Here is a 20,489-nt window from a genome sequence, read left to right as displayed (position 1 = left end):
AGTAAGAATGAAATAAATAAATAAATAAATAAATAAATAAATAAACACACACACACACATATAATTTGTGTGTATACACACACACACACACACACATATAAAATAATAGAGCTTCCAAATGTATGAATACTGATAGGATGAAAAGGAGAAATAGAGAAGTGTACTATCATGGTTGGAGACTTCAAAGCACTTCTCTCCATCATGTAATTGAAGATCTGAGCTATATTATCAATTTCCTTAACATAAGTGATCTTTATGCAGTCAATACCTCCAAAAACTGCAGAATTAATATGCCTTGCACATTTATATGGAATACAAAGGTAAACCTATGCTAGGCAACAAAGTAAATCTTAATACATTTAGAAAGGAAATACCTTTATATAGATCCCCTGAATGAAAAGAGAATATAATTATAAATCAACAACAAATAGAATAGCTAGAAAAGCTCTAGATACCTAGAAATAAAACTACAAACTTATAAAAATATATTAGTCAAGGAAGAAACTAAAATAGAAATTCAAAAATATTCTACACTAACTCATTATCAAAACAAAATATCAAAATTTATTAAATACAGCCATGGCAGTAATTGGAAAGAAATTCTTTAAAAATTTATATTGGAAAAGATAAATTATCTAAATTTAATGCTATAAACTTCTACCTTTAAGAGCTAGAAAGAGAAGACTCACTTAAATCTAACATAAGAAAAAAAATTTAATGGGCAGCAACATCAAAAAAGAACAGTCAATATATATATAAAATGAAAAAAACAGGTTAAGTTTTTAATAGACATTACTAGTCGTTAGGAAATGTAAATTAAATGAACCACAAGTGTTGGTAATGAAACAACTTCAATCATCAAACATCATTAGTGATAGTGATACATGGATAGAAAGACTCAACATTTTCAAGATGCCATATCTTCCCAACTTGATCTGTAGTTTGAATGCAATACCAATCAAAATCTCAATAGGGTTTGTGTGTGTGTGTGTGTGTGTGTGTGTGTGTGTGTGTTTGTATGTGTGTACTGACAAATTGATTCTAGAGTTTATAAGGAGAGGCAAAAGACCCAGCACAGCTAACATAATGTAAAAGGAGAAAAACAAATTTAGAGGACCAGTACTACTTGACTTCAAGACTTATAAAGCTATAGCAATCAAGACAGTGTATCTTAGCAAAATAACAGAAAAATAAACTAATGGAAAAGAATGCAGAGGCCAGAAATAGAACTCCTTAATATAGTCAAGTGATTCTTTTTTTTTTTTTTAAGATTTTATTTATTTATTTGACAGAGAGAGATCACAAGTAGGCAGAGAGGCAGATAGACAGAGAGGGGGAAGCAGGCTCTTTCTGGAGCAAAGACCCCAACGTGGGGCTTGATCCCAGGACTCTGGGATCATGACCTGAGCTGAAGGCAGAGGCTTTAACCCACTGAGCCACCCAGGCGTCCCTAGTCAAGTAATTCTTAACCAAGTCAGTTCTCTCTCCACATGATCCCACTGCATCCTGTATTCTATTGTTTGTTTACTTGTCTGTATGTCTTCTTAGCTCCATGATGACTATAGTCATTCCTGCCTGGTTTTACTTATTTTTCTTTGTATCCTCATAGCCAACAGAGTGCCTGTAGCATGTTAGATATTCAGTAAGAATTTGTAGAATAAATAAACAAATAAATGATTCCATAAGGATAGAGGAACAGACAAGGAAAAAAAGGAGACATTAGACTCCCCAAGTATAAAGTAGATAAATGCACTACATGGGAGGTAAAGAAAAGACAACAAACTCTGCAGATGAAGAGTATAATTTTGCTTGAGATGGACTTCCTTTATCTTCATCTGGTCAGAAAGTATTTTTTCCACCACTACAAAAAGAGACATTTCTGCTTTATACAATTTATGTAAGTGCCTTTAAATGTTGTTGCTGTTTAATATGACTGACATCATTTATAGCAACTCCTACCAGAGGGGTTTCTATGACAGAAAAGTCACTCCATCCCCAGGACTCCTTCAAGTGAGTCAACTTAATTAGATACAATTTGATTGAATATTCTTTTTATTTACTTTCACAATTGAATTGCTGTAATATCCATAGATATTATAGCAATAGGATATCTATAATATCCATAGACAATAATTTTAAATATCTAAAATTAGATATTTAAATATCTAATTTTTTTGAAATTCCATTTAAAATATAATCTAAATCCCTTATGCTACAATTTATGTTCAATTCTTCCAGGCATGTTCAGAAGAATTAGAGAATACAATATAGCATTCTCTGTATAATTGCCTGTAATATTCTTAACAGATAATTCTAACTTATCTCTTGGCTTCCTAGTCTTTAGGTTAAATAATCACAGTCCCTCTAACCTTCTTTTGGAGGTCATATATTAATCCTTTAATCATTTATGGAACTCTCTTTTAATCCTCTGTAAATTCCCTTTTAAGTTGCAGAGCCAAAACTTAATGTAGTACCCATGAAAGGTTTTAACCATGCTGGGATGCTGAATATAATGGGAGATTTATCTCATGGTATCAACGCATTCTTCTTCTCACCATGAATCCTAGTACTGCGCTGTTTTTATAACTAAGGAATGACATTGTGCACTCATGTTCATCTTGTTAGTTCATCTTGTTACCCACTGCTAATGAATAGCTCCCATTGGGATTATGAACCAGAGAACCAAAGATGTCACTTCATAAGATCAAATGTGAATTAAACATTCACAATAAAAGAATAATCATGCAAATCCAGTGACCTTCCTCAATAATGAAATGACTACCAATTATAGCTTACCCTGGATATATTATCTACTGGTGTGGGAAGTTTGAGATTCATTTTATCTTCTATCACTATAATGAAAGGTCTGGGCAGCCCATTATGGAGCAGAAAGAGATGGGTGGATTAATTTTAAATTAAGCAGTATGTTTCTAACAAATGCCTGACAGTGATTCTGTGTTGCTCAAACTAAAAATCACTTTTCTTTAATAACAGTTTTATAATATTTTTACCACCAAGGGATAAATGTTTATGCAACTTTCTCATGAATTCCAACAACTTCTTATGAAGGGGTTACCAAATGCCAACCAAGGCAGGGTCAGGAGGCTCCATAAAAGTTACCTGAGAAGACTTTGTTTTGGTTTTTGTTTTTAAACTTTATTTTTAAAAGTAATTATAGAATTACAAGAAGTGTCAAAGAAATACATAGAGGAGTCTGATGAACACTTCTTCACCCAGCCTTTCCCAGTATTAGCATCTTGCATCAGTACATCAAAACCAGGAAACTGACATTACTACAATTCAGAGCTTAACCTGATTTCACCAGTTATAGATGCCTGTGTGTGTGTGCATGCACATGTGTGCACATGCATTCCATGCAATTGTATCATAAGTACAGCCTCATGTAAACTTTGCCACAATCAACATACTTAACTACACTATGATACGATTCACTCATGCTACCCTTTTATTTTATTTTTAAAGATTTTATTTATTTATTTGACAGAGATCACAAGTAGGCAGAGAGGCAGGCAGAGAAAATGGGGGGGGTAGCAGGCTCCCTGCTGAGCAGAGAGCCCAATGTGGGGCTCAATCCCAGGACCCTGAGATCATGACCTGAGCCGAAGGCAAAGGCTTAACCCACTGAGCCACCCAGGTGCCCCATTATGCGAACCTTTTATAACCACATTCTCTTCCTCCACTGTCTTCCTTTAAATCTTAGCAATTACTAATCTATCCTCCACGTCTTTAATTATATTATTTCACAAATGCTATACAAAAGGAATCATGCAATATGCAGAATTCTAAAAATTAAAGAGCTTTTTAAAAATAATATTCCAGAGCTTCAGGACCAAGAGATTTGATTCAGTAGATCTGAAATGACAGCATGAATTTCACGTTTTAAAAGTTGTTGAAGTCCTTTGGCATTTCACCTAGTATTGTCAACACCAGAATAACTGACAAATGACAGAATCAAGAGTCTGATAAGTAAGACTCATTCATAATGAATTGGGCTTGTTTTATAATAAGAATCCACAGAATCTTCTGTAGATATCATTTGACATACTGCTGGGAAAATTCCCAAATATCGGAGTCTTACATGCACTATAACAAAATAATAATTCATAATTCACTCTACTGTACTATATTTTATATATACAAATGATATAATTAGAAAATTTTACACAATTCATTCAAAATTATTTATTGTGGACTACTAATGTACAATACTAACGTTCCGTCTTTACACATTTTTTTAAAAATAAGTGGAGAAGAATACAACTCTCACATCTAATGCAGAGATAACTACAAACATAAATTAAATATTTGCAAATAATATGATTGTTTATGTTAGAAAATTCCAAGGAACCTACAAATAACTTCTAAAACTAATAAGTGAGCTCACCAAAGTATAGAATATGCAACATACAAAATCAATTGCATTTATGTATTCTGCAATTATGTATTCTGCATAGAAGCAAAATTAAATATATAAAACTATTTACATAATTCAAAAACAAGGAAATAATTAAACATAAAGCTAACAATGCATGTACATGCTGAAATTGCAAAATACTATTGAAGGAAATAAAAGATGACTTAGATAAATGAAAATACATATTGTATTTGTCAATTTAAAGTCTCTACACACTAAAGACATCATCTTTAAAATCCCAGCAATACTTTGTAAATAATGATAAGATTATGCTAAAATGTATATGGAAAACCAAAGGAATGAGAATCACTAAAACAATTTTGGAAAAGCAAAATAAAGTGGGAGGACTCACTCTAACTACTTTTAGGTTTATTATATAGCTATAATAATCAAGAGTCTGTGATACTGATGGATGAACAGATACACAGATCAATGGAACAGAATAAAGAACCCAGAAATAGACACACACACACAAGTATAGCCAACTGATTTTTATATGATGGTGCAAAAGCAATTCAAAGGAAGAAGGATTGTCTTTTTGACAAATAAGTGCTAGAGAAATAGGATATCTTTATAGGAGAGGATAGTGTCAAGAAAAGAATGAGAAGGGCAGAGAGAGAAAGGGAAGGAGAGGTGGGGAAGAAAGGAGAGAAAGGGAAAGGAAGGGAGGTGAGAATAGAGAAAAGAAAAACAAAACTTTGGGGTGCCTAGGTGGCTCGGTGGGTTAAGCATCTGCCTTCAGCTCGGGTCATGATCTCAGGGTCCTGGGATCATGCCCTGCATAGGGCTCTCTGCATAGGGAGAAGTCTGCCTCTCCCTTTCTTTGTGATCTCTCTCCCTTTGGGATCCCTCTCCCTCTGTAATGGTTTTTGCTCTATCTCAGATAAATAAATAAAATCTTAAAAAAAAAGAAAAAGAAAAGAAAACCAGAACTTCAACCTAAACCTTACACCATTGCAAAAATTAACACAAAATAAATTGTAAATCCAAATATAAATGTAAAAATATAAAACATTACTTTTTAAAAATATATTTATTTATTTAAAATATACTTATTAGAACTGCATTCAGAAATTTTTTCAAGATTTTATTTATTTTATGCATGTATGTATGTATGTATTCATTCATTCATTTGACAGAGAGAGCACGCAAGGAGGGGGAGTCGGTGAGGGAGAAGCAGGAAGACTGATGATTAACTAACTGAGCCACCCAGGCTTCCCCAAAATATAAAAATTTAATGGAAAAACAGGAGAAAATCTTGATGACCAGGGTCTGGTGACAAGTTCTCAAACATGGCACCAAAAATAAAATCCATAAAGAAAAACAGGATATAAAGGATTTGACTAAAAATATTTTTTGTCTCCATGAAAGATTCTGCTAAGAGGATGAAAATGAAAAGTACATATTAGAAAAAAAAATTCAAAGTACATATATGATAAAGGACTTTAAGTCTAAATATAGAGAAAATTCTCTAAACTCAACAGCTTTAAAAAAAATCTAAATACATATCAGCAGAAATATCCTTCTCAACCTAAAAATGATAAAAAATTATTTGTAATCTTATATTTGCCAAGAGCAACCAGTATTATTTTCATTTAATTAACTGAAAATAAAGTTGATAAATTATATATTTAGATAATCTAATAAATTAATTTATAGAGAGGAAAGTCAGAAAAATCTCATAGTCAATAAAATATTATATTAATAAGATATAATTTATTATATTTAAAATGACACATTTTTAATGATTTTTTATTTATGTTCTCATGTGTCAATATTATCTTTCCTGTATTTTATAAATAACAATTAAAAAAAAGAGAGAGGTATAGATAAAATAAGGAAATTAAAAAGAGAAACAGTGTATTATTCTGCCTAAAGTATCAGGGAAGGATTGATGAAGCAGCATATGGGCAAGATTATAAGGCTCATGAAAAGCAGTAGTAAAAAGTAAAATCAGAAAGGTGATTTGGAATCAGACTGTGGAGTGACTAAAAAACAAATTAATGTCTTTTAGTCTTTATTCTACAGACAATGGGAATTCAGCAGAGGTGTTCTACATTATACCACTTATCAGATAAATGTTTCAGAAAGATTCATTTAGTAACTATGCATAATAAATTGAAAGACATACAGATTAAGGATAGCCCAACAGTTAAAAAGCAGTGTTGACCATTCAGCTATAAAGAATGAAGATTTAAACTAGGAAGTTGGATGCAATGATAAATTGAAGATAAATGAAACAAGAAAATAACAGCTATGGCAGAAGAAAGAATGACAAATGACTGCAAATGGTTTTCAAGGACTAGAGAGTACAAAGATTCTCTGGTACTTTAAGTCTCTGCCCCATTAAGAGCAGTTAAAAATACAGTATTGGAAAGTGAAGCATTATTATAGAAGATTAAAAGATGAGTGTATAGTAATGAAATAGAAACAGATTACATAGACTGATCTTTCAAGAAGTTTAATGATTAAAATAATGAATGGTTGTAGAACTGACTAAAAGATTTTATCAGGATAGGAGAGACTTAAATAAGTTAGAAAATCAGGTGGAAAAAAAATCAGTGGAAATGGAGGAAATAAAATGTCAAGAACGAAATGATATAAAAAGCAAAACTGAAGAAAGGAGGTAATCCCCAAGACACAGCAGAGTGATTTGCCTTGGGGAGAAGAAATGATAAATATTCTACTGAGATCATGACAAAGGAAGAAAAGGAAATAAAGATGCCATAAAATCTGTAAGAAAGAAAATGGAAAGTGAGTTCCTACCACATTGTGTCAATGTTCCCCCAAAAATGGGGAATTAGTTTGGCTGACAAAATTGCAGTTGTGACATGGAGAGCTCAGTAAAGGTAGAAAAGGTTTAAAATAATTTCTCTGACAATATCTGCAGATTTGTTCTCCTTTAAAGTTTCATTTATTTTTTGTTTGTTTCCAGAATTAAGTACAGTCAAGTACAGATACCATGTATTTTCATTTGTTATATAACTCCCATATTATACAACATGGAATTATATGTCAGTTTTTCTATCTCAAATCTTAAATACAAATAAAATGCAAATGTCCCACTGAAAAATCTAGTTAGGACATTAAATTTTGCATTATATTTGAAACTCACTTAAGCTATGCAGTGAACCTACCACTTAAAGATCGCAAGGGAAGGTGTTCTCCTTACATAACTTCTGAGGAATCAGTAATATCCTGTGAAATTCCCCTCCACCCTGACGTTTCAAGAAGTCCCAGAGAACTCCATGGTGACACTGGAAGCAAATGACTTCTAAGAGTTTTCCCACACATGCTGAATTTGATTTCATACCAACTTCCCTACAGATATTTTGTAACTGAATATAATTGGACTTGCTCTGGCTAAATATAGGTTCCAAATGAGTGTGCTACAGGAAAATGCATTTGTATATTCTTTCATTTTGGTTTACCCTGTTCAGTACATCTTACTCTTACTTAGCAGTCTCTGCACCTCCAAATTAGAGAACCATCCGTAAAAGTATGACATGTTAGTTGTTTTGTCATTTGCTCTGTCCTTTCTCATTTTCTCAGATACTCTTAACATTTTCAGTTCTGTTTACTTTTTAGGGGGGGGGGGAAGGTAAAAATGCCATAGGAAAGAGAGATATACTTAAATAAAAGAACAAATGGAACAAACAGGTAAGTTGAGAAAACTAACCAGATTTCTCTCATTCCTTACACATGGAGTTTTGTTCATTTGTCTTGGCATTATAAGATGCCATCTGTCAGACACATACATGTCTTATACTAAGCAAAGACATTTTTTCAAAACTGAGAAAAATGAAATTAGTAACAACCTACAAAAAGGTGACTGCAATGTCTATGTGTAGATATCTTAATCTTTCTGATATTCTCTCCGAAGAGAAATAGATAGATATATTCCAGGATGAACTTCCATAATATACATAAGAAAAATAGTTTTTCAATCATGAACCAAATAAAATGTATTTGATAATACCTGCTTATTTTTATATCAGCTACATTAGATTCAGTTACAAGTACCTGTTTATTTTTACATAGATAATCATTAAATTTTCCTGTAAATTTCCTTTCTTTTTTTTTTTTTTTTTTTTTAAGTTTTTATTGATTTATTTGACAGAGAGAAATCACAAGTAAGCAGAGAGGCAGGCAGAGAGAGAGAGAGAGGAGGAAGCAGGCTCCCTGCTGAGCAGAGAGCCCGATGCGGGACTCGATCCCAGGACCCTGAGATCATGGCCTGAGCAGAAGGCAGCGGCTTAACCACTGAGCCACCCAGGCGCCCTGTAAATTTCCTTTCTTGTAATTCTTGTCAGGTCAATATTAATATTATAGCAGCCTCATAAAATGCAATGAAAAAATTCCTTCATTTCCCATTCTCTAAAATAATATTTATATAATTGGCATTATATCATAATTGTTTGGTATCATTCAGGGTTGGCCCATCTAGGCCTTAAGTTTTCTTTGTGAGTTTTTATATATAGATTTGATTTCTTAAATAATTACAAGACAAGTTTGAACTTCTATAACAATTTCATTTGTATCAAATTTAGTTATATATTTTGCAATATTACCTTGGTGATAAATGTAAAATTAGCCTCTGTTATTTAACCTCTGGTGTTGTTATTCTGGTTATCTTTTTTATTTTATTAATGTGATGCTTCACTTAACTCATTTTTAAATTCTATATACCTTATATGTGAAAAATTGTACAGGTTATGTCATATACTTACAGATAATAATATATTCCTCAGATAAAATTTACTTTTGCAATTGACTAGGCTAAAGGTCCTATAAATGCCAAGTCTACGTATTCCAGTCAGGGATTCAAAGAATTCATGTTTGGACCCCAATTTCATTGGAGTTTATCTACTTCATATTTACCCTTCCTCCTAAAATGTAGGCCTTTGGAGTCTCAACCAAAGCCCAAATGCAGACAGGAATCTGTTTCTGGCAGATTGAGATCTTTAATATTTGACCCATTAGCTCCCTAAGAAGGTTGAAAGCACTGTTCAACTTGTTAAAAGCAAATTTCACCTTCTTTAAGAAATAGAATGTTTGGTCGTAAATGGAAAACCTATAGATTTGGAAATAAAATGAATATTTTTCATATATCAATTCAAAGGTATATTCAAAGACTAACTTCAGAAGTGATATTAAACTGTGATATTTATCTTGAGTCTTTCATAAATTAATAAACAAGCATAATATAATAATAATACAGTAGTACAAATGTATAATTTATATAATTACACATTTTACACATATACTGTATAGGTAAAATAACCACAATTTGAATTGTAAATATAATAGTATACAAGTCATTAGTAGGATTTACCAAATCCTTATAGCTTTCTGCTTTCTGAACATAGAGTAGAATTTTACTTCTAAGCCATCTGAAAAAATTAGGCATTACCATGTGACTTACCTTTGTTACTGAAATGTGTGTCATTTCCAGGCTAAAATTTTAAAAGGTAGATCATAATTTGCTATACTGTATCTTTTTTTCCACCAAGCTCCTAAATGAGAATGAAACAGAATAGAGTTCCCAACTAACACTACAGGGATTTGTTGTAGGAGTAAGAATTAGATTTTTAATGTACTAAGCTGCTGAAATTTCACTTATATGCTTCCTAATTTTACTTCTGGCTTATTCTTTTCTTTTCTTTTTTTTTTTTTTTAAGATTTCATTTATTTATTTGACAGACAGAGATGACAAGCAGGCAGAGAGGCAGGCAGAGAGAGAGGAGGAAGCAGGCTCCCCGCTGAGCAGAGAGCCTGATGCGGGGCTCAATCCCAGGACCCTGAGATCATGATCTGAGCTGAAGGCAGCGGCTTAACCCACTGAGCCACCCAGGCGCCCCATACTTCTGGCTTATTCTGACCGATACAGAAAAGTGTGCTATTCAGGAAAGGATTAACTCAGCAGAACTGGGTTGCTCAAACATGCACATTTTCTAAAGAAAGGCCCATTTTCAGGACTGGCCATTGGTCAGCTTCTAAGAAGGAAGCTCCTTGAATGTTGTGGTAAGAGCATTTTAGCAGCCTGGGCCAACTGTATCCCAGTTTGTCCAGATGGTATATACTAACAGTGTAATTTATCCTGAACACCTACTTACTCTCCAGGGGTCTGGAGCTGGAATAACTGATGTCAGTCACTCAGACCCTGTATTCCTAAAGGACTAACTCCCAGAAAAACATCTAAGCTCAAATGTGCTTCCTTAGTTGGCAACATGGTGCACATGCTGTCACACAGCACTACAGGGGAGTTAAGCATGTACTACTATGTGACTACATTGGGAGGGATGCCTAGAAGCTTTGCCTGTCTTTTTTTGAATTTTGCTCCATGCATCTTTTCTATTTGATTTTGTCTGTATCTTTTAGCTGTAGTAACTATAACCATGAGGATAAGAGTGAGTCTGGGGATGTCACTAATTCCAGTAAATCACTGAGTCTGGGGATGCTTCTGGGGTATCCCATCACAGGTACCTATTTGTAGAATGAGGCAGTAAACACATTTACATCAGAGACTGGAAGGAAGGCAATATATGTTATGTTGTACAGGCATATTTGGTAAATTTTCCTATAATAATACTGATAGCAAATAATTTGCTTAATGTGTTTATAGCTCTTAGGAAAGAGTCTTAAGATAGAATTATAATAGTACATTTAGTTATTTGCTTTTTAGAAGTATTATAAAAAGTAAGGTCAGAATCAGCCAATATGCAAAAAGGCATACAAATTCTCAGAAATAATCCAGAAATTAAGGAATTAATAAATTTGGAAGAGGCAACTGTCCTTTAACCCCAAATGGTAAAAATTAAAGTTGGGAAATAGTTACATAAACTAAATCTAACTAAAAACTCAGCTCTGCAGAAAGGATCAAATAGAAAGTGTTATAAATTTAACAACTGGTGAATTGGAATGTTAAATATGACACCAATATATCTTGTTATTTTAACATATAGCTCACTAAACATGAGATTTTTCTCAATAAAGCCCATGAGGTCCAATTTAGTTGAGTATAAAAAGAGGCATGTAGACAAAAACATACACATACAAAAAATGTCCTACTGCAAATCACTAAATTATGTGCAGAAAATATATCTCAGAAAATTAAGCATTAAAAAGAAAAAGAGAAGAAAACTACAAAGTTTGTAAAAGATCTGTACAGTAAATGACTATGGGCCTGGATTCAAAATAGAAAGTGATTATTCAGGAGTTAAAATAACTTGAGGGCTTCTCCAAACTCCTATCACCAGAAGCAAAGCAGAAATGGAAATGGAATTTCTCCAATGATCACTTTGAATGAGGCCATAGAGCTTAGAGCTTAAATGTATGACTACCCAAAGTTCCCTTTCTTGAATGTGAATGTTTTTATAATTATCTTGTCCCTTTTCCATTACTATGTATTGGTTTCATTTATGTCAGAAAAGTTGCATATTCAACATATAATAAGGCTCTCAATCATAAGGATCCATACCCGCCTTGTGGGACAAAGGGGTAAGTTAAGAGAGAGGCACAGATAGTGAATCTAAGGGTTAAAATAGAAGGTATCCACCACAGAAGTAACATTAAGGAACTCTCATTGCTCCTGGTACTATAACAAACCACCTTTAATCCAAAGACATATAATATGGGTTCCAACGTTGGATCTTGGACCCAATAAAGGACAGTAGTAAAAACCTGAGGAAGTTGGCTGAATGGTATACTTTATATTAAACTTTCAAATTTTTGTAAGTCTAAAATTACTTCTAAATAAAATAGTTAATCAACAATAATAACAATAAATTATTACCTTTCATAGTTCTAAAAGTAGACTGTGTCTAACTAAGTAGTTCTTGCTTGAGGATGTTGGCGGGACTGGAGTTATCTGGAAACTAGGGTATTTCCTTCTCTGAAAGAAAGAAACAAACAAAAAATACTGAGGAAATATCTCTCCATTACTATTTGGTCATTCCATATACTGTCTCCAGTATGGCAGCTTCAGAGTAGCTAGGGTTCACAAGGTGTGTAATCTGAGGGAAAGAAAGTCAGGAGAAAGCCATATTTGCTTATTGTGATCTAGTTTCAGAAGTCATATAACCCCACTTCTGCTGTTATCTGTTGGTTGATGTTATTAGAAAAGTCTGTCTCAGTTTAAAAAGAATAATCTCCACCAATTCAATGGAGGAATGCCAATATCACATAGAAAGTAGAACATATGTAATGGGATAAGTTGTGTGCTGGAGTAGAGTCATATGGGCATAGCATTACATCCCAACTCTACCTTCAGTCGCATGGAAGTCTGACATTGATAGTTTGAGATCAGGCATGGTAGTAGTATTTACACCATGAAAACTGACAAACACAACAAATGTTATATTCATCTCCCATCCACATATTGTCAATTGTTAAACATTCACCAACATAGTACATTAAATGTGCATATATATACAATTATCTTTGAAAAATACTATCTACCTTACAAAATTTCCCTATGATTATAATAGAAGGGATCAGTTTATAAGTGGAGGGTGTCAAATCACCAACAGTAATCAGATTCTGGTGGTATCCATAGCCATGTGGGAAGAAAGAGGTGAAATATGGGGAATTTTGATGGCCTTGAGAATGGAGAATACAGTTAAGTGTCAGCAAGAATTTACCCTTTAAAAAGATGTTTTTACTCTGCATGAAGAGCCTGATAGGTCCTTCTGACAAGAGCAACTGACATTAAGGGATGTCTCACAGGAAACCTTTCATAGATTTGACTTTAGGAACACCTAAATGTTTCACATGACAACAAAACAGAATTAAATTTTAAATGAAATCTCTAATCTCTAAAGCAAATGACAAAACAAACTTGTGCATGTAGTAGGTGGCTAAATCATAAAGAAAAGTTATAGTAACTTTATAATCTAGAAATTTGATGACAGATCTCTAGTGGGCTATATCCAAGGACAGAAAAACACAATTGAAAAAATGCCTAAATTATTTCCAACAATGGTACTTACCTAATAAGGAAATGAGAAAAAAATACAAATATAAAATAACTCAAGAAATGCTAATAAGACTTAGAAACAATAGCCAGTGTCATGAGCTAAACTGTGTCCCCTGCTAAACTCCTATGTTGAAGACCTAACCTCCTGTATCTCAGAGTGTACTATATTTGGAGGAAGGGCCTTTAAAGAAGTAACTAATGTAAAGCAAGGCCATATGGGTGGGCCCTAATACAATCTGACTGATAACCTTTTAAGAAGAAGAAATTTGGACCCATCAAGAGACGCCAGAGATACACTTGCAAAAGGATGATTTTGTGAAGAGACATCAAGAGGGCCTCCATCTGCAAAACACAGAATAAGGCCTCAGGAGAAATCAACCTTGATAGCATGCTGATCTTGTTCTTTCAGCTTCCAAAATTGTGAAAAAATAACTTGTGCTTTTTAGGCCTCCCACTCTGTGGCATTTTGTTATGGCAGACTTAGCAAATTATTACAGCCAGTAACAATGAGGAATCATTGCAGTCAGGTGATGGACAATAAATCCTATGTTCCCCTACCAAAAGGAAAAAGGATTCTATGGGATTCTAATTCCATGTCTGGGCAGAAAAAGTGCATGATAGGCCTACTATAATTTGTCATAACAAAAAGCTATAAAAATCTACCAGAGCTAGCTTAAAAAGATTTGGTGGTCAACTCAAAGAAGCTCCCACTGTCAAAATATGTTAATGTAAGCATCATTAAGAAACAAAACAAAACAAAACAAAACACTTCCCTTTCTAAAATAAACAAGCTCTGGAAATAAAAAGTACAACACAGGGAATAAGCTAATAATACTGTAATAATGTTGTATTGTGACAGACGATGACACTTGTCATGGTGAGTATTGAGTAATGTATAGAACTGCTGAATCAATATTTGTGCACTTGAAACTAATATAACACTATACATCAATTATACCTCAATAATAATTTTTTAAATCTTTAATAAGTTGAAATAAATCAAATATATTTAAATACATGTATTCTTAATGGCTAAAAACATAAAAACAAAGCAAATCAAAAGAGAGAAAACCTTCTTTGGTTACCTTTCGATGATGCTAGGAAACTGACACCATTTTGATTTTTTTATTAAATAAAATAATTTTTTTTTCCTTACCAGTGTAAACTGTACCACAATGTAAGCAAATAGTTGGAGGAGGGATATTTTCCTTTTATAAGTATAATCTGTATAGATATAATCCAGCTAATACATGGCAAAAATGGTCTAAAATGAGACTTCTGCCATTTTGCAATCCAATGAAATAAAAGGTTTAGGTTGCTACCGAAACAAAGAAGTAGTCAGAGATTCTGTTCTTTCTGATAAGAGAACACAATATGATCCATGGTGTTCTCTGGCCAAAAAAATGAAGCCAAATAACAATAATAGTAATAATTAATTCCAAATCTGTTCAAGTCCATGTATTTGAGTACCAAGAAAAACAAAGGTCAGAAGAACTTGATATAATAAAAGATGACAATGCAATCACTCTGAATTTCTGATAAGCAAGCTGGTTTCTCAACAAATAAATTTGCAAAGTAAAAAATAGAGAGAGAGAGGGCAGAATACCTACAGATTAAAAAAAGAATAAGAAACATACTAAACAATTGCATTATATGGTCTGTATCTGCAACTTAACACACAAAAACTAAATAAATATGAAGCAATCAGGAAACTTTGCATTTTGAACACTGACCACACCATGTTAATATTAAGGAAATCATTTTAAACATATGACAGTATTGTGGCTATATTTCTAAAAAGATCTTTGCCTTTCAGTGATATATAAGAAATATTTACATACGAAAGTCAAATATGTTTGCTGTTCCTACTATCTCTATAGTAGCTTGGTTTCTTCTGTGTCTGGCAATTTTTACTATGCGTTACCATTTGGCTGATTATGTTTTTTTTTTATTTACATATTAAGAGACTTGCATTTAGATATAACTTTTTCATGTAATATTTGTGTATTTGCTTCTAGTAAGAAGGGCATACCAAATCTGATTATCTCATTCATTTAATGGCTTGGCTTAGCCTTTTTGTTGTTGTCAATATGAAGCACTTAATTACTATAGTAAAGTACTGGCATGGATATAGGTTCTCACAGAATATAATTAATATTACTTTTTATTTTATTTTATTTTTTTTCCTGGAACTGAAGGAGCCAGTCATTCTCTTTGCAACATGCTAGACCTTGTAAAGCCTATCTTGCAGTTATTCTTTGTGTCCCAATATTATTTCTGTTCCTGAACTTATCTCTACAATTTCTATGTCCAACATCCAACATCTGGTTTCTCATTCCCTTAGAAATAGAAAATATAATACAAATTTCTGTGTGAACAAAGATTTGGGGGAGGCATTGAGCATTACTGAAAAAAATCATGTAAAGTGCTGAAACCTCAAATCTAGGGCCTTCTCCCTCAGTGAGATCTGTGCTGATCAGTGCTTTTCTTTATCCTTATCTAATCTCTTTATTCATCTCTCTCAAGAATTAGCCATAAACATTAAAACTCTTCAAAACATTCCTTTCCAACCTCCACCACCTTTAATTTCAGCAAACATCATTCCTTATCTCCTTCACACCATTAAGAAGTTCATGCATGAATACCCTCAACCCAAACTCTACTAATGCCTATAAATTTATTTCTATCTCACTTACTTCCTCCAATCTTAAACTCGAGGTCAAGGCCAATTTCTATCTCTGCATCTTGATTCAATCTCTGCGTTTTTTCTATTTCCTTCAGAATAGCATAAAACATGAACATAAACTCCACCTATGTTGGTATGCTACCTCACCATAAATTTATGTTCACGTGGTCATAGTCACTTCCTACTTCCATTTAATATAGTTGTGATTCTGAGTCAATCTACTCCTGTGTCTTTGGAACTTTATTCTATCAATTCTGTCTGTGCTAAACCCTAACATTGACTATCCCTTTTTAAATATTCCCAATTTTTCCCCACTACACGCAACCCTACAAAAACAAAACAAAGCCCCCCCCTCCAAAAAAACAAAAAACAAACACCAAAAAAAAAAAAAAAAAAAAAACCCACCAGTGATTCCACTCCTATCTTCAAACTTTTTGATGCGTCTTTTACTTCACTAATAAGCTTTGCCAAACGTAGTATGGCACTTATTGGCATCTCTTCTTCACTGAATACCTACTCCAACTCCCAATGCAATTTAACGTACCTCCCTACAATACTAAAATTGATTCTAAACAGTCACTAATGATTTTTTTTTTTTAACACTGAATCAAATGAACAAATATTTGGTATCTAAACTTATCTGAATATATTTGACACTGTTATATGTATGTTTTTTTCCCCAGTAGCACTACTCTCTTATACTTTTAAACTTTATCATTTTGGAATGCTTGCTTTGGGGACTTTTTTCACCACTATAGAAAGCTAGAAGACAGGTTTTCATGAGTTTTTCATGTTTCTGCATGTCTTCTGGGCAAAACCACTGACAGATTTTGTTCATGGCCATCTTTGTGTGGTAGGCAAAAAAAATGGGTTTCCCTAAGAAGTTCCACACTCTAATCCCTAGAACCCATGTACACACTGATCAAGGCAAACTAGACTTTCCAGACGTAATTATGATTAAAACTAAAAATAAGGAGTTCATTCTGGTAAGCACAATGTAATCATGAGCTTAAAGCAGAGAACTTTCTGGACTGTAAGGAAAAAAAGTCAGAGATATTCCAAGTGTGATAAATACTGTATGTGAGGGGCACCTGAGTGGCTCAGTGGGTTAAGCCTCTGCCTTTGGCTCAGGTCATGATTTCAAGGTCCTGGGATCCTGCATCAGGATCTCTGCTCAGCAGGAAGCCTGCTTCTCTCCCCCTCTTTTCTGCTTGCTGGTAGCCCACTTGTGATCTCTCTCTCTTTCTCTCTGTCAGATGAATAAATAAAATCTTTTAAAAACTAATACAAAATTAAGTAATAATAATAATAATCATAATTTTAAGAAAAAGACTGTATGTGATGTCTCTGGCTCTGAGATACGGAACCCATGGATAGATCAATAAGAGGTCTCTATTTGCTAGGGAAGCCCACAGCTGACAAACAACAGGAAAATGGGAACACAAGGAACTCAATTCTGAAACAACCTGAATGAGCTTAAAAGTCAGTTCTTCCAAGAGGCTCCAGATAACAGACCTGGTGGTCAACATCTTTATCTCAGACATGTGAAACCTAGAGCAGAGAAACCAACAGTTAAGCCAACTCAGATGTTTGACCTACATAATGGTGAAGTAGAAGTTTTGTGTTATTTTGAGCCTCTAACTTTGTGATTTGTTATGGCAGTAACAGAACATGAATATAGTTTTCAAGGACTTTCATGTATCAAGCAGCCTTGGAAGATAGGGATGATGTCTCCCTCCAGGGCAGAGAACAGGTTTGTTTGCTGTCCAGTATTATATAGACAGGATCTACATTCAGGGCAAAAATCAGGCAGATTTTCTGGCAACCATTATAAAAAATTAGGGTCTTCTATATCCAAGGTCTTCATCTGGAACACAAACTCCACTACATGAATAGCATCCACCTATGCTCAACCACATCAACCCCTGTGGGACTTGAGGGGCAAATGGGGCTCATGCAATATCATTCTTTATCTCTGACCCAGAAATCTTGTGTGTTATTGGAAGTGTGGAAAGTTCTCAAGAACTTCAGACCCTGTACTGTTCTTGGTCCTCACTTTTTAAACATTGGTATGCAACAACCTCTGTCTAAATATATTATTATCCTTATATACCATGCTGTCTCTGAACAAACACATAACTATTGTGGTTATAATATGTTCAAGATGCCCTAAACCACATGTTTGCTCTGTTCACTCTCCCTATAGTCACACAAAAGCAAGTAAATTGTTTGGGGATAATTATGTGATGGCTAATCCCCAAGATATTTGTAAACAATTATTGTCTTCATGTACTCACACTTCATTGCCCCATAAGAGGCAGAGTCTCTTCTTCCCCTCATCTTGTACCTAAGCTCTTCTAGTCATATGCCTGATAAATAAGGTACAGAGGAAGTGGCAGCCTAGGTCTTGTTACCTTACAACTTCTTCCTGAATCTTTCAGAATGTCCATTCTGTAGAAAACAAGCCACTAAGTAAAATGTCCAAATACCATGAAATGAGCCATTTTGCTATGAGAAAAAACAAAACAAACAAACAAAAACAGCTAACCACATAAAGAGGTTCCATACAAGCATTCCATCTTAGGTTCCAAACCTAAAAGAACAAAGCCATCTGCAGTGTTCAGCCCATTCAAACTTTCAGCCACCATCTAAAATGGTAATTGGGAGACTTCTAAGAAAGAATTGCCCTGCTGGGCCCAATCAACATCCACTACTGTGACAGACAATAAATTATAGTTTCAGTTCTTAAGTATTTAGATAGATTGTTACACATCAATAAATAACGGAAATTGCCATTATTTGAGTGACCTATTTTAAAATCGATGAGATAGAAAGTATCTTCCACCACTGAATTATTCATTCTCTATCCAATATCTGAGTTCATCAACCACTACACATTAATTTACATACCTAAAAAAATCTCTGGATTATCCTACATTCCTTTTACTTTTCAAACGACACATCTATTAAATATTAAAGTTCAATTTATCTTCTTAATGAATCTGTGTCTTTAAATCCCCTTCTACGAAAATATTGCTAAATCATGTTTTGATTCATTGTTAAGTTCCTTCATAGTTGGCCTCTTCAGATCCTTCACCAGTCTATTTGTTTCCATAGAATGTTACCAAATCTGGTAAGGGTTATCCTCTAATTAATACACTTCCATGCCTAACCAACTTAAGCAGGTTAATGAGAAACTTTATGTGGAAGTATGCAAAGCACTCTTGCCTTCTTCCCGAATTCATGTTGGCATCTAGTGGTTGACATCTTTCTCTATTTTAGAATTTCAAAATATGCTGTCATCAATGTATTCCACTTTATAGGAATAAATATAATTTCTATCAATGCATAATTGATAGTATTAACAAAACAAAGATCCCTATCTCATTGAACAGGAAGGCCAAAGGGGGGAAAAATAATAAGGTCTTGTCATGATGTATTTGTGGTCCACTAGTACATTTATTTTTTCTGTTCTCTTTTTCAGATTTGAGGAATAATTGACAAATAGAGTTGTAATAATACAATGTGATGATTTGATATATGTATACACTGTGAAAGGATTCCCACTTTCAAATTGATTAAAACATCCATCACCCCACTTATTTACCCTTTTGTGTGTGTGTATGAGAATAAATTATGTTGTAAGTAAATTTCAATTATACAAATAATATTATCTATTATAGTCACCAAATTATGTTTTAGATTCTAAGATCTTATTTACCTTATAACTGAAAGTTTATATACTTTTACCAATTTCTAATTTCTTCTACCACCTAGCCATAACTACTTTATGAGGACATAAAGTACTATTTTTTAGATTTCACATATAAATGATATCATGCAGTATTTGTCTTTCTCTGACTTTTTTCACTTAGCATAATCTCTTCCAAGTTTATCCATGCTGTCTCAAAAGACAGGATTTCCTCAGTTTTGAAGGCTGAATAATATTTCATTGTTATTGTTTCACAACCTCCTCAGGAGCTTCCTAAGTGAAATCTGAAGCCCACCCCGATATGTGGAGAGCAGGGAGACCGAAGAGAGAGGCAGGCCACTCCAGATTGATAGATGGCATGTTTAATAAGCAAGGGAACTTACATATGAGGCTTATTATTAAGGGGCCACAAGATGAGCAGATTTCCACAGCCACTTGCCAAATCTTAAAGGTTGTGATAGATGCTTTAAATGGGTTCAATCATACATACCAAACAGATGGTCTCAATACTACATCACTGTCTTCAAGGCAGATTCTGGGAGTGGGTAAAGCAAGTGGAATGCACATTCCAAAGTCAATGGAAGGGGTAATGAGACTGGTGGTCACATCCTCTCAGTGATCTCTGACAACAACTGGATATGCAGATTAGATAGATAGATGATAGATAGATAGATACTAT

The sequence above is a fragment of the Mustela nigripes genome, chromosome 2 (assembly GCF_022355385.1).
Source record: "Mustela nigripes isolate SB6536 chromosome 2, MUSNIG.SB6536, whole genome shotgun sequence".
In the NCBI taxonomy this organism is placed as follows: domain Eukaryota; kingdom Metazoa; phylum Chordata; class Mammalia; order Carnivora; family Mustelidae; genus Mustela; species Mustela nigripes.
Note: the sequence above shows the minus strand (reverse complement) of the source record.